Source organism: Epinephelus moara, chromosome 23, assembly GCF_006386435.1.
Source record: "Epinephelus moara isolate mb chromosome 23, YSFRI_EMoa_1.0, whole genome shotgun sequence".
Taxonomy (NCBI): domain Eukaryota; kingdom Metazoa; phylum Chordata; class Actinopteri; order Perciformes; family Serranidae; genus Epinephelus; species Epinephelus moara.
Window position 1 is genome coordinate 8,658,220 of NC_065528.1, and position 13,514 is coordinate 8,671,733.

The following is a 13,514-nucleotide window of genomic DNA, read 5'->3' on the forward strand; positions in this document are numbered from 1 at the left end:
TACACAATGTATTCTTAAAGCTGTGCTAAAATACATGTGTGGAATGAATAATAGTTATTGGAATAGCAGTAAATATAATTATATTTTTGAATTTTTATCCTTCATTTTTCTTTTTTCTAAGATGAAAATACATGAATTATGTTAATGAGCATGAACATGTGTTTATAAACTAGTATTATTTGGCTTTATTATGTGAAATCTTTGGCAGTTCAAGTGATAAAACATGTTCAGTGTAAAACAGCTCAGCCACCATTAGAGGGAGATAAAGTCTTTTCTTGAACCACTCACATCTCCATCCAGCTGTGACCCCTCTGTCAGGTTCACCATTGTTTCTAATAATCTGACACTTTCTAGGCAGCGTGGAGGTCACAGAGGGCTGAGGCTGAAATTCTGCAGTTTCATGTTCAGGGATGAGTCCTTCAGCAAGACACCTAACCTCTAGCTGTTAAAGAAACAAGAGGCAGGAGACTGGGCTGCAGCAGCATGAAGGTAAGAACGGGATTTCTGGCTTGTCTTATAAAAAAATATTTTAATTATAAATCAGTACTACTTTATTTATCCATTATGGGTGAGTACAAAGGACAAGACCGAATATTAAGACAGAGAATTACAAGAGACAGGATACTTGGCCTCTTACATATTTGTGATATTAGAAATGTAAAGCGTATACCTATATCTGTAATTATAGTTCAGTTGTCTTTGCTTAAGATTTTGTACTTGTCCAAGATTATGAGTGAGTTATTAATAGGGATTACAATAAAAAGGATTTAACAGCTTCAAGCTTTAAAGGTACTTAATGTAATTTTTTTAATATGTATTGATTGTTTTTATTGCCAATGGGTGAACAGGTTCTGACGTAACACTAAATCTGAACTCTTCCCTGACTTTCTCACTTGGGTGTGACAGCCTCTAGACTGACTTCAATGTAAAGGACTCTGGACAAATTTTACAGGTAAATCCAAAGGATGTATGTGCGCTAGCTAACATTAGCTAAGAAATGGAATCCGCTAACATCAACAAATGACCGGCACCCACAACAGCACAGAGTCCACACATGCTGTGTTTCTGTATACATTTTACAGCAGCAGCCCGGCTGACACGGATCTCTACTTAGCGCCCTGTAGCAACTCGAATTCAGTCAGAGCAAAACAGAGCACAAAAAATGCGGGGGGTCTGATCGAGTCCCAGTTGGATTAGTTAATGTGCTGTTGCTGCCGTTATTCCTCAGGGCTGGAGTTCACGGTGACTGAATTTGAGTTGCTACAGTAGCTAAGATCCGAGTTGCCGTCCTCCCTCCTCCAGGGGAAGTAGTGTCCTGGCGGCGGGGAGTGAGGCGGGGTGTCAGTAGGCTGCGGGTATTCTGAGTAGCATGCATGGGAATGAATTACAACATAATTTATTTCTCTCTTTTTTCACTTTTTAGAAATAAAGTCGCTAAGAGGGTCTGAAAAGTTGCTAAATCTAGCGAGAAAGTCGCCAAGTTGGCAACACTGTCTGCAAAGCAATGAAAATCCCCAAGCGTAAGTTGTGTACCTCCCCTTTTATTATACTGTGAAATGATTTGCTGATTTAAGAACTGATTGACAGATGGTTTAGGAAGGGTATTAATGAAATTAGTTTTTGAGTAACAGACAACTGTAAGCCTCTAACTTGCCAAAACAAAAAATGATTGCCAGTTACCATGTGCTCTTAGTCTCCGGTCTTCTGAGTGGATGTATCAGTTAGCAAGCTTGCCAAATTACTTATGTCAGTATTGATGTAGCCAATAATAAATGATGTAACAGCACAAAGCGCTTTCTACTAGCCAACTGCGATGCAGGCTAGTCATATTCTGAGCTAAGGGTAGCCAGCTAGCTGTAACTTGGCTACTCTCCATGGAAGTGCCATTGGTTGTTTCATAACAGCCTCAGAGAGAGATGTCCGTTACAACAAGGATTTTCTGAAGGCAAAGGAAAATCGTTACTTGAAATTTTTGAGAAGAAATCTATTTCTAAAACGTGGAAGTTAACAAACCGGGATCAGCACCCACCCTTTGTTCTTGAAGTCACCAAACCGCACTTAGACATCTTTGAAAGTGATGTCCAAGTGAGCCTGAGCAGCCCCCATCAATCCAGATAGTTGTTTGGATCTGTTGGCAAGGCGTCCCTAGTGTCACTTCCTCAGCCAAGGACGTCAGCGAAGGTTGATAGAGCAGAACAGTCCTTCCTGTCCATCTCAGATAACAACAAAACATCTGATACCAATCCCCACTCTGTCCCTTCCCTACTTTGCTCCCCTGCTTGGCATCAACAAGGTGCTGCTATGGAGGGAGGGAGGCAAGGAAAGCCTGAAGGAGAAATGGAGTCTAGTTTACCTATTCCATTTCTTATTTTCAATATATTTAATAGCTGATTAAATTGGAGGTAACATTTCTCAAGAGTTTCTTTACCAGTCAACCAAATAAATTGGAATATTCAGTTCTTCTTATTCCAATTCTCTCCATCTAACTGCAAACTCTCCGATAATAATACTGAAGTTGCTGTTGTCTCTGTTGATGTTCTTCCAGACAGTTATTACATGTAGGTTTAATCTTTGGTTTTTATCTACAGAACAGAGGTCAAAGGTGTCACTTCCTTCAAAAAACCACAAACATGAGTCCTTCAGAAGACTCAAAGGCAGCGCCAAGTCTGCACCTCCTTCCCAATCCTCCCCCCTAAATGAGCCTCGAAGACAGGGTCAGCAACCTTTACTATGAAGAGAGACTTTTTTGGCCAAAAAAGAAAAAAAAATCTGTCTGGAGCTGCAAAACTCATATGAGCCTCATAGTGAAGGTAACACAAGTCAAATTGGGCCTATCAACTTTACTAATAGATCTAAATGAGCATTTATTTGTTTCAGCCCAAGGTGAGTATTCTGCAGTTGGCTATTTTTGATTATTTGGTACTTTAACTTTGTAGCATTGCTAATGAAAGCAAACAGATTTGTCCACCGAGACTTTTCCTTGTTTGGATTTGGAATCCACAGCTAGCCCAGCTAGGAAGTCTCAAGACCACTGTATCCATCGCTTGTGATGTTTCAATGGGAAAAGGTGCCAGGACTTCAGCATCGTAGCATCAGAGTAAGCTGAGTTCGGGTCATTCCTGTTATGCAGCATTTTGGTCTCATAACAGCGAGGCACAGTAGTTAGCTATCGGTCATGTACGACTGAAACATATGATCCACAATGGATTGTTTTAGAACTTTTTGAGCAAGAGACTCTGAATTTACACCCACCTCAGAAGCAATCATGATGTATATGAATCTGCCAATAATTTAGTAATTTAATTAAATGTATACACTTTAGGCCACTCTACATGTCATTGTGGGCCAAGTTTAATATGAAACTCAGTTTTATATAATATATGTAGTCAGGTGTTCAACTAAGGGGTATATGGCATTAAAGACCCTTGATTTGTGTGATCAATTAACCTGCAAAATGAAAAGAGGGAACATCCCTTTTAGATACAGCTCAATTTCAAGTTAATGCTTGTAAATTAAACATAGAAATATCACTGTACTCACACGGGTGTGGTGCAGACTGTTGTGTTGGGAAAGTTCTGATGAAAGTGTTTGTCAAAGAGGAACAGAAGAAGTCTTCCTGGAGGTAAATTGATGAAAAAACTCCTCTCCTTCCTGTATTGTTTCACCTCTTACTAAAGTTTTGTTAGTAATGCTTTGCAATTTCCCACGGGGCTTTGGAGATTAATACAGTGGCATAGGTACTTTGGAGTTAATATTTCACACTTCAATCACAATGTAGATCTCAGTTTGACCCAAAATGTTACACGTGTGGTAGCATTATTACAGCAGGGGCAGCTGTGTTGTCCTCAAGCTTGTTTTTATTTATTTTTTCATCTATAAGGACAACACAAACACTTTAGTCCTAGCAACATCCTAGCAGTATGTTATAAACCATTGAAATGATAGGTTAAGAAATTCATGCATAAGACAATGAGGCAAATCGTGTAAGTATGTAGAGCAACAGGAAACAGCAAAACATTGATGCAGCAATACACCGACCACATCCACTATTCAGTACAAGCACACATAAAACCAATATAAAGCAACACAACATAGATGAGCAGTGCTCAAATGTTTACAGCCAGTAGGTATTCGTCTTAATAACATAAGCTTTTCTGATTATTAAAATGCACTAAGTGGTCAGGGGTTGAGTCATTACATCCCTTTCCTTCAAATATGCTCAAAATGTCCCCACCAACATATTAATATAAAAAATACAAATAAAAAATTGCTACGACAGGCAACCACGCATCACCGTCCGCAATAATCACCAGTAAATATAAGCACAATCATAAATAAACTAAACAGATTGTCATTATTATTAGTACTGGTTCTAGTATTACAGTGTACTGCAGTTATGCCTGCGGTTTGTCAATGTGGTGTTGCCGTAACCCAGCAGAAACCATTGCTCAACTGCTGCAGGTACAATCAGTGTCAAAACTGTGTTGTCATTCTATTTCATTACTTTGAAATGTATTTAGAAGTGGAAAACTAGAATGTAATATTAGTGGTGTCAGTATTTATGTTGAGCAGGTATGTCATTTATTTAGACATTAGTATCTTTTGTTCATTGTATAATAGTATTGTATACTCTGTAGCTGTACTGGATATCAAAATTATATCATAGAAGATTTGGTGTCCTCCCGCACCCACCCCTCACGCACCCACAATCTTGATTCCATGGCTGCAGCCTTGAGTATTTCATGACATTTTCCAATTGTGTGTAAGATTTAGGATGATTTAGTGACATCTAGTGGTGAAGATTGCAGACTGCAACCAGCTGAAACTTCTCCCAGGTAGATTTCCTTTTGTGTTTATTGTTCAGGAGGTTTTTACCAGGAGCCAAATTATCCAGAGGTCTCTTCCTCTCCAAAACAAACGGACCAAGTGATTAAAACTGGTAAAAAAAAAATACTAAGTAAAGCAGTCTCATGTTACAAAATCAATTCTTTTTCTCTCTTTTTCTTCCCATTGTGGAGGGGTTGCTAACTATAGCTCTTTTTAGATAGGAGTTGTGCATATTTGCAGGGAAGCCCAATCAGTCTTTTTTCAGTATTGGCAGTATAAAAACAAAATCAGGGAGTGCAGCGAAATGCCGCCTGCCTACTTTTGTTTATACAGAATGCACCTTTTCCAGGGCAATGGGGGGTGTGAGCAAGAAACAAAACGTGTAGCTCAGCGTGTGACGTAAACAGTGACGTGGGAGGGAAGCTGCAGCTGGTCAGTCCTTCGGCAATTCTCTCATAAGTTGGCCCGTTCTTTACCGTTCCCGTCATCTGACGTAAATGGCCTCTTCGTTTGTGAGGGCAAGGAGGGCGTGCAATTCTGTCTCCCCAGTTGCTCATCTTTACAGTGTCTGTCAGGTTTGCGTTTCCCTCTTGCTACTAGCTGCTCGCTAACTCCTGCTATCAGCTGTTTCCTGATTAATCCACCGCCAGTGGGTCGCACGTGCAGCGTCATCAACAGCTCCTCCCACAAGTCTTCAACAGCCCCTCCCGTTGCGGAAGGCAGCCTCAGTCTGTTTAAACTAAAAGGGTTCCGCCAATACGACTACCCTTCGAGGCGGAAAATTGGGCACCTCGGATTAACTCGCCAATTCGGCTCTGTGTGTCTAAACGCTCGCAGCTTGCCGGCAAAATGGCCCAACATTCGTGGAAAATCTGGCAGTGTAAAAGGGGCTTATGATGACCTTCACAAAAAAATGAATGACCCTCTCTAGAGCCAGTGTTCTGTTTGTTCGTTCTGAGCTTCCATACAAACAATGTGGTGCAACATGGTGATTTCCGTAGATGAGGACCCACTCCCTGTGTAGATATAAGCAACTTATTCTAAGGTAACAAAAACACAATGATTCTTATTTTCAGATGTTTATACACTGAAGAAAACATACTCATTAAATTAAATTCCATTTCTGCCAACATTTCCCCCTAAATCCTCCAAACAGGACCTTTCAGAGTGCCATATTTGGCAAGAATATAGCAGTGGTGCTGTGATCGACTGCTTCTAACAGCAAACATCCACCCTGATAAAGTGTTCTCACCAAAATACCAAATCCACATTGCATCCCTCAGAGATCAGGGAGACAAAAATGGACTTTTACCATTCTAGTCTTTTTCTGCAGTATTTATGTGTTGTCCAGTGATGTTGTTCAGACAGCACCAGGCAGAAAGAGATAGGAACTAACACTGCTTTCAGTCAATATATATCGACATTGCTTTTCTGTACTTTACCAGCCAGAGGATAAATATCCTATCCATCAGGGTGGTGGAGAATGTTCTTTCCAACATCTCCAGAAAGAGCAGTTTTCTTTTCCAAGACAACACATTGTTCCTAACAGTCTTGGGGCCAGAAAATATGACTCATCAGTAGTTAGGAAACTTAGACAAGGTCTCTCTCCTTCTGCCATCCCTGCATTTTTTTGTTTTGTTGGTTACTGATAATGAAAATATTTATCCAAGGACACATGGACAAGGGCTCCAGAAAGTGCAACACTGCCATCTAATCCATGCAGAGCACTTAGGGTTTGATGTTGAAATTAATGCTCTGTGACTGACATAAGGCACAGATTTGTACAATTTAAAAAAAAAAAGTCTGGTATCATCCCTCCTCTCCTTTTCCATTTCCTCCAATCGCAATCTCTCTCCTCTTCATCCAAAAAAATTAAATTTGGTTCATCCTGATGCTGAATGGGCCGGATGTCACTGTTGCTAGGATACATCATCCCGATGACTGGCTGGCTTTCCTTCAAGGCTAGAGAGGAACGAGGGAGGTGGGAATGAGGAAGCACGCAGGGAGGGGCGGACGGATGATGTAAAGCAGGGAGGGTACCAAGGAAGGGAGCAGAAGGAAGTAGACAAAAATATCAGAAGGTGTGAAGGAGACGTAGAGGTGCCAAGGAAGAACTAAAAGACAGAAAGAGGGGGCATGAGAGGATAGGTAAAAAAAAACGATTGAAAGAAGGGAGAGAGGGGTCGGAGGAAACATGGAAAGAAAGACAGAAGCAATGAGCAAAGAAGGTGAGAAGCAGAGAAGGAAAGAGAGAAATAGATAGAAGAGGACAGAAGGTAAAAAGGAGAAACAATGAGAGGGACAGTATAAAAGGATGTAGTAAAGGGAAGGAGAGAAAAGGAGGAGGACACAGTGATAGTGGACGATAAGGGAAACAGCTCATGTTTTGTTTATCAGTATGAGGCTGCTTTCCTCTTTGTGTTGTCATCATCCTTCTCCTCAGACTCCGCCTCCTTGGCATCGCCCTGGCAACGGGCCGTCAGACTGATGTTGCCGGGCGTGACTCCACAGTAAAGCTTTGCATTGGTGGGCATAGAGCACTGTGTTACACTGTATAACAGAGGTCAGTCAAAAATGCTGGCATGGTCCATTTACATGAACATACACTGACCCTGATCAGCCCATACTGACACATCACTTTTGTTTCATGTGAAGAAATTGTGCATTTCTTCACCCTGTGCGTGTATTTATTTATTAGAAGAGGCTTATTAATATTTAAAGCAGCTATACTGTCATCGCTGGTAGAAGTGCATTAGTTGTTAGAGCTGTGAGTAACCCAACGGTGAAGGAAAAAAAAAAAGGTTGTGTCATAAAAACGATGTGCTTTCAATGACATTTTACATTCAGAGCTCTGATCATTGTGTGAAAAAGTACAAGGTTATTCAATAATGGAGCAGGCTAGACACAAATAATAGAGCTGTCATAAAATGAGGTTTGTGTGGGTGGTTCTGCAGAGTTTCAGTCAATGTATATAGTTTATGTGTATCAATTAAAATACTTTTGCGATGTGGAAACTCAATTTTACCAAGATCGTTTTCTGTAATTATGCTATCAGGAGGTTGCAGGTGTGTTTTCATGCCTCGGTTTTTATGAACTTTTTCAATTTGATTATAAATAATCTGAGTGGAAATGGAAAAAGCATGAGAAAAGTTGATGTGCCAGCATGGGTGTAGTTTTAGGTATGGACGCTATGGACATGTCCATACCAAAGCCACGGAAACACGAAATGTCCCTCCCAAAAATAATGCTGAGTGAAAACTGCAGCCTACTTTGCAAAATCACCGTTTTAGAATTAACGTTACCATTAACAGCTTGCGAAACCTTATCTGGCCTGGTTGACAGCTACGTTCAGCAAGCTATCCAATCAACAGCCTACTTTTCCTCCCTCCCTCGCTTGGTGTCAATACTCGACAAGCGTGTCTGTCACTGACAGGGTGTCAATGTCTCGAGACGAGAGCTCCGTAGCTCAGAGTCAAAGCACAATGGATCAGCAACAGCGAGGATTTTGATTAGACAGCAAGTAAGATTGAAGTTATTGAATATAAAATGTTGAATGACTAGAGTTGTATCAATTTTAATAGTTTAGTTTGCGTCGTAATTGCCTATGTTAACTGTAACGTTGCTAGCCGGTGGTGCAGCTAGCACTAGCTACTGTAGCTAGCTATTAGCTAATAGGTCTCATAACGTTAGCTGAGGTAGAGATAAGGTGCTGTCATGTTGTCATAACAGTTGGCTTTAGCTAGTAATAAATCAGTTTTGGTATGTAACGTTAGAAACTCCTAGGTAAGGTTTAAGCAATGACAAGGTTCACTCACCCACTGAACTGCGTCTGGTAGACGTCTGGTTTGTTTATGCAATTCAAGCTGATTAAAGAAACAGTCATCAAGATCATCTGATCTGTAGCTCAAAATAGGGCGCTCACATGGTCCCTGCCAAAGCTCAAATCAAACCTACACCCCCTGTGTGTCAGTAAAAGTGAAAATGACTCGGTGGATTAATCCTGACATCCATGAAGCATGAGGTCTGTGTGGAGCAATGAGGAGATATTATCATTTTCGTTCGAATGGGATTTGACCAGCGCTTCTTTAATTCATTTGTTGGTGCCACCAACAGTTTGGATGGAAATTTGATTAGTGTAACCAGGAAGGGCTTCTCTTCAAGCTCAGTACTCATTTGTATCCCTTAAATGGTCATTTGGGGGTGGAGTTTTTCTTTGTGTTTCAGTTATTTACCCCAAGTCATGTTGAGTTTGTAATTCTTTTGTTTTCTTGCACAACTCCACAGTGAACGAAGAATCCAAAAATCAAGTAAATTCTTGATGACTGAAGTCATAGCTGTCTGCCTTTGACAACAGCAAAACTGTATCAAAACATCCTTTTACAAACCCTCCCACAACTCGTGCAGTATAATCCAAGTCTTATTTATCCAGTCAAATGCTCAGAACGTCCCAAACACATGAATCTTTGCTTTACATTACTATTTAAAACTGAAATAAAGTTAAAATTATCTATGCTCTCTTCAATGCCGGACTCCATTGACTACATCTTACCTCACTGAACACAGGAGCTGCTGGTCTACCACTGCCTCCATCCGTTTGTTTGTCTTATTGTGTGACTTGGGTGAATCTGAAATACCCCTTTTCAAACCCTTTATCAGCATTCTGGGAAAGTTCTAGACTGTGCTAGTGTCAAAACAGAAAATGGTAAAAGGTAAATCTGTGTTTGGGGGGTATAGTGGCAAATGACTTCATTACAAAGTAAAAGAAGTATTTCACAGCTGGAAAGATGGTCTTTTCATAAAACTGGGCTGTCAATGCAGTAGAGAGACACAAATACTTTTGAAATTGGTGCTACATGACCGGGGAAAACAGAGAAATGGGGCTGTGTCATTCGCTTTTTTTTAAGAGGCAGAAAACATACAATTACCAGAATGCACTGCACTGCACCAGACCTATCCACCTTATTTTCAAACACGGAAGTAAATAGTGATCAACTAACGTTTTTTTGTGCGTGACTTCCGGTCAGCCGCTTTCCCTCATGCTTTCCCTTACCGGAGCTAAAGGTGCAAGCTAATTTTTTTCAATTTTCAGTTGTTTATGTTAGTCAATAAGTTAGTTAGTTAGTTGTCTGTGTATTTTATATAGATAACTGTGCCCACGTTTCCATTATAACGGAAATTTATTTCCTCTAAACGCGAATAAATCACACGTCAATCATAAACTATGAACCAAAAAAGCACAATCTATCCCGAGTGAGACAAACTGCTTGATCCCTGTCTCCAGTGTACCAGCAGAGAACCTGCAGAACCGAATAAGCAAAAAAACACACCAGGCTACACAGCCTCTCTACCTGAGCAGCTGAAGCTGCGGCTCGCACCCTTGACACACAGACTGTGCTTCTGCATGCCAGCCAGTCGTGTGCTCAACTGTGAGAAATAAATATGTGAGGTGTACGCTGCTTTTCTATCTTTTTTTTCCTTTTCTTTCTTTCTTTCTTTCTTTCTTTCTGTCAGTGACATACACTCCTAACACAGGACGGGTTGTTTTAATTGACTGAGTTGATTATTTAGCTATAGTGATGCACGGATCGGCTCTGATAGCACCCGAATCAGCATGTACCTATCAATCATCCAGCCGTTACAACATGATTGAGCTAGCAAAGCAGTTTTGTGTTGCTATGTGTGGTATTTATTCAGTTTTGGGAAATCATGATGTCTAGAAAGCATCAGTGGCTGCAGCTGACAGGGACAGCTAACACTAGCAGCAAAGCTAACATCAGGACGGGATCTGTTAAAAGCCTCCCGTTGTCGGATACGACATGAAACTACTCCAGTTAGCTCAATCATGTTGTAACTAAGACATCTGCTTGAGAAAATATTTTTTTCATGGGCCACTTTGTGAGTTTAGTGAGTTATTACAGACACCGCTAACGGCTAACAGCTAACGGTTAGCCCAGCTAATCTACGATAACCATGTTATTAATTACACACACAGAAATACTAATGTTTGTTCAATCATTGTGTTTATAGACTTTACAAACATCAGATTAGTCTAAACGGTGATATAGTGACGTGAAAAATGTGAGATATACATAGCTAAACTCAGCAAGGTAAACAACAAGGCAATTCCCATTTACACAGTGGTAAGAGTGCTGGACCGGAAGTGTTGCACAAAAAAACGGAAACTGGCTGCGTTCTGTTTTGCCTCCGTGTTTCCGTTAAAAATAAGGTGGATAAAGGCTCTTGTTGGTGGGTGACATAATGCAAGTTGCCTGTCTGAAAACAATATGGCGGCCAACTGGTAACATACATCTTGAATTAGAGTTAAACACTGAGATAAAATATGTTTCTAAAAACATTTGAGATGAGATAAAGGGAATGCAGTTACAGAATCTTGGTTCATATTTGATCGGCATTGCCTAGATTTACAGTTTGATCAGTTTGAGCCTGTTCTCACAATACAGGAACCAAAATGGTGCCCGCCTTCTGTTCACAAACTCTCGTATTACAGCTAAACAGGGCACAAAAATATGTTTGGACATTTTAAGCAAAAGAGCAACAGAATCTTGCTTTATATTTGATCCACCCTGCTTTACCGTTTCATCTGAGTTTGAGAAAGAGAGGCATCTCTCTCTCTCTCTTTCTTTCTCTCGATAAATCTGCTTCTATATTGTTTGTGTCCGTGGTGACGGGCAAACAAAACTGAGGAGGCATAATCTGTAGTTTGAGCAACAGCTGAAAAGCACTTCCTTGTGGCCAAACAGTGAAATTACACCATCACGTGATGTCCTGGGACCAAAAAAGTCTAGCATGGCAAAAGAGACATCTGTTAATCAGTGGATACATTTATTTGGGCATCATAAACCTGGCAAAAAGACTGTGGTTAGATAACATTTGAAAAGTCTAGAGAGTCAGACAATTAAATCATTTTATCCCCATTCGAGTTAAGGGGGCGCCGGCTCAGCCTGTGGAAGTCTCTAGAGTGCGGAAGCAGTGTCGATCATCCAGACATTCATAGAATGAACGGGGCCCCGCCTCCAACACTGTCAGGTATCCAGGTCTCTCTATACATCCATGCACATGAGCCAACAAAAATCTTTCGGATGACACGTTCGCATGTGCCGGATTTTCACTGGCAAATGAGCAGGGAGATCTGAGCGCTGCTGAGATGGAGAGAAGTTTAGCATAGGTCATATACACCTGGTACCCACATTGATATGATACAGGGCTGGTTGTAAATTAACCAAGTATCCCTTTAATGTTAATATTAAAATGCTAGCTTTTAATAAAGCTAGCTGTTACAAGTAAAGTCAGTGCAGTGTAAGAAGATGTGTTAACAAGGCTAGGATAGCTAACAAACCATTCATTTGCTAGCTAACAAGTCACTTTGTAAGAAACATGGAGGAAGTTATAATAGCAAGTATTTTCTCAGTATAACCAGCTGGCTGATGGAAACATTTTGGGTAACAACTTACAAAATGACGGCAGACATACTGTGAGTCTTATAAACTGTAACTTTAATTTTGGTAAAAATTTAGACACAGTTTTCTAACATATCAATATTATTCAGAGACTGTATTTCAGCATTTAACTGATTATATCAAGCCAAACCAAAGGCATAATTAAAAAAAAAAGCTTTCTGAAGCTGTAGATGAAGAGTGGAGGACCTCCATTATGGCCGACAGAGGGTGCGTTACATCACCCGATAGCCCTCTGCCCACTTTGGCAGCTTTAGTTGCCGGTAGGCTTAAATGGGTTAACAGACATAAAATGAGGTAATCCGCAGTGCTTGCAGTGCGGCGGGGTTTGTGGGGTTGCGCTGGGTGCTGGCTCAGCGTTGCGTTTATCCCCCTGTGGAATCGACAGAGCATAAAAGAACTGCTGCAGCGAGCCTCTCTCATTCACAGCCGGATTAGTGGAGCATTTAGTCGTCTTTTTATTATGATTTTTTTTTTTGGCTGCCCTCAACAACACAGACATGAACACACTATCAAGCGACCTAGCTGACTCTCAGGGCAGGGCTGTCCCCTATAACAATGTCTTTGCACTCCATCCCTGCCTCCTCTTCTGCTCTGAAACATCTGGGTCAGAGATAAGAAAAGTGTGACGTGTAATTTAGGCATTTAGGCAACGCCCTCAAATTACATTACAACGCCTAATGCCTGTCCACAAACATTTTCTGCGGAGACATTGTTTGGTCTTATTTTACAGGTAGTGATTCTTCCTCTTAGAACATTTTATGACCATCACACATTGTGTCAACGTTACTTTCATTAGATGGATTTCACAACATGCTAACATGCTGGCAGTGCTCCCTCCCTCTCTTTCTCTCTTCATTTGAATGCATGCTTTAGATGGTGATGTTTTTTCTCCTCTTGTCCAGGTTGGCAGAGCTGCAGCTATTTTTAGAAAGAGGAATTGCTTTGGGGAACCCCTATAAGTACAGCTGCCTGCCTCTCTGTCTCTCCTTTTTCTCCAAGCACAACATTCGCTCTCATACACACCTCAAATACAGACGTGCTGCTATCCAAGGCAAACCACCCTTTTTCCCCATTTTCCTGGTGCATATACATTTTTTATTTGCAGCAGGCAGCCAGAAGCTTGTGAAAAGTTCCATTTTTACTTCAAAAACCTGAAAAATAGAGCAAGAAAGGAGTGCTGACTATGGATAGTACGGCTAGTGCAGGCAG

At 40.8% G+C, this 13,514-nt stretch overlaps 1 long non-coding RNA gene across 1 annotated transcript; it reads left to right on the forward strand.

Annotated features, from left to right (window-relative positions):
* Positions 1 to 376: 376 nt before the first annotated feature.
* On the forward strand, positions 377 to 1,506 carry LOC126384995 (uncharacterized). Its single transcript, XR_007569375.1, has 3 exons — positions 377 to 489; positions 907 to 952; positions 1,424 to 1,506. It is a non-coding gene; the product is annotated as an uncharacterized LOC126384995 (long non-coding RNA).
* Positions 1,507 to 13,514: the final 12,008 nt, after the last annotated feature.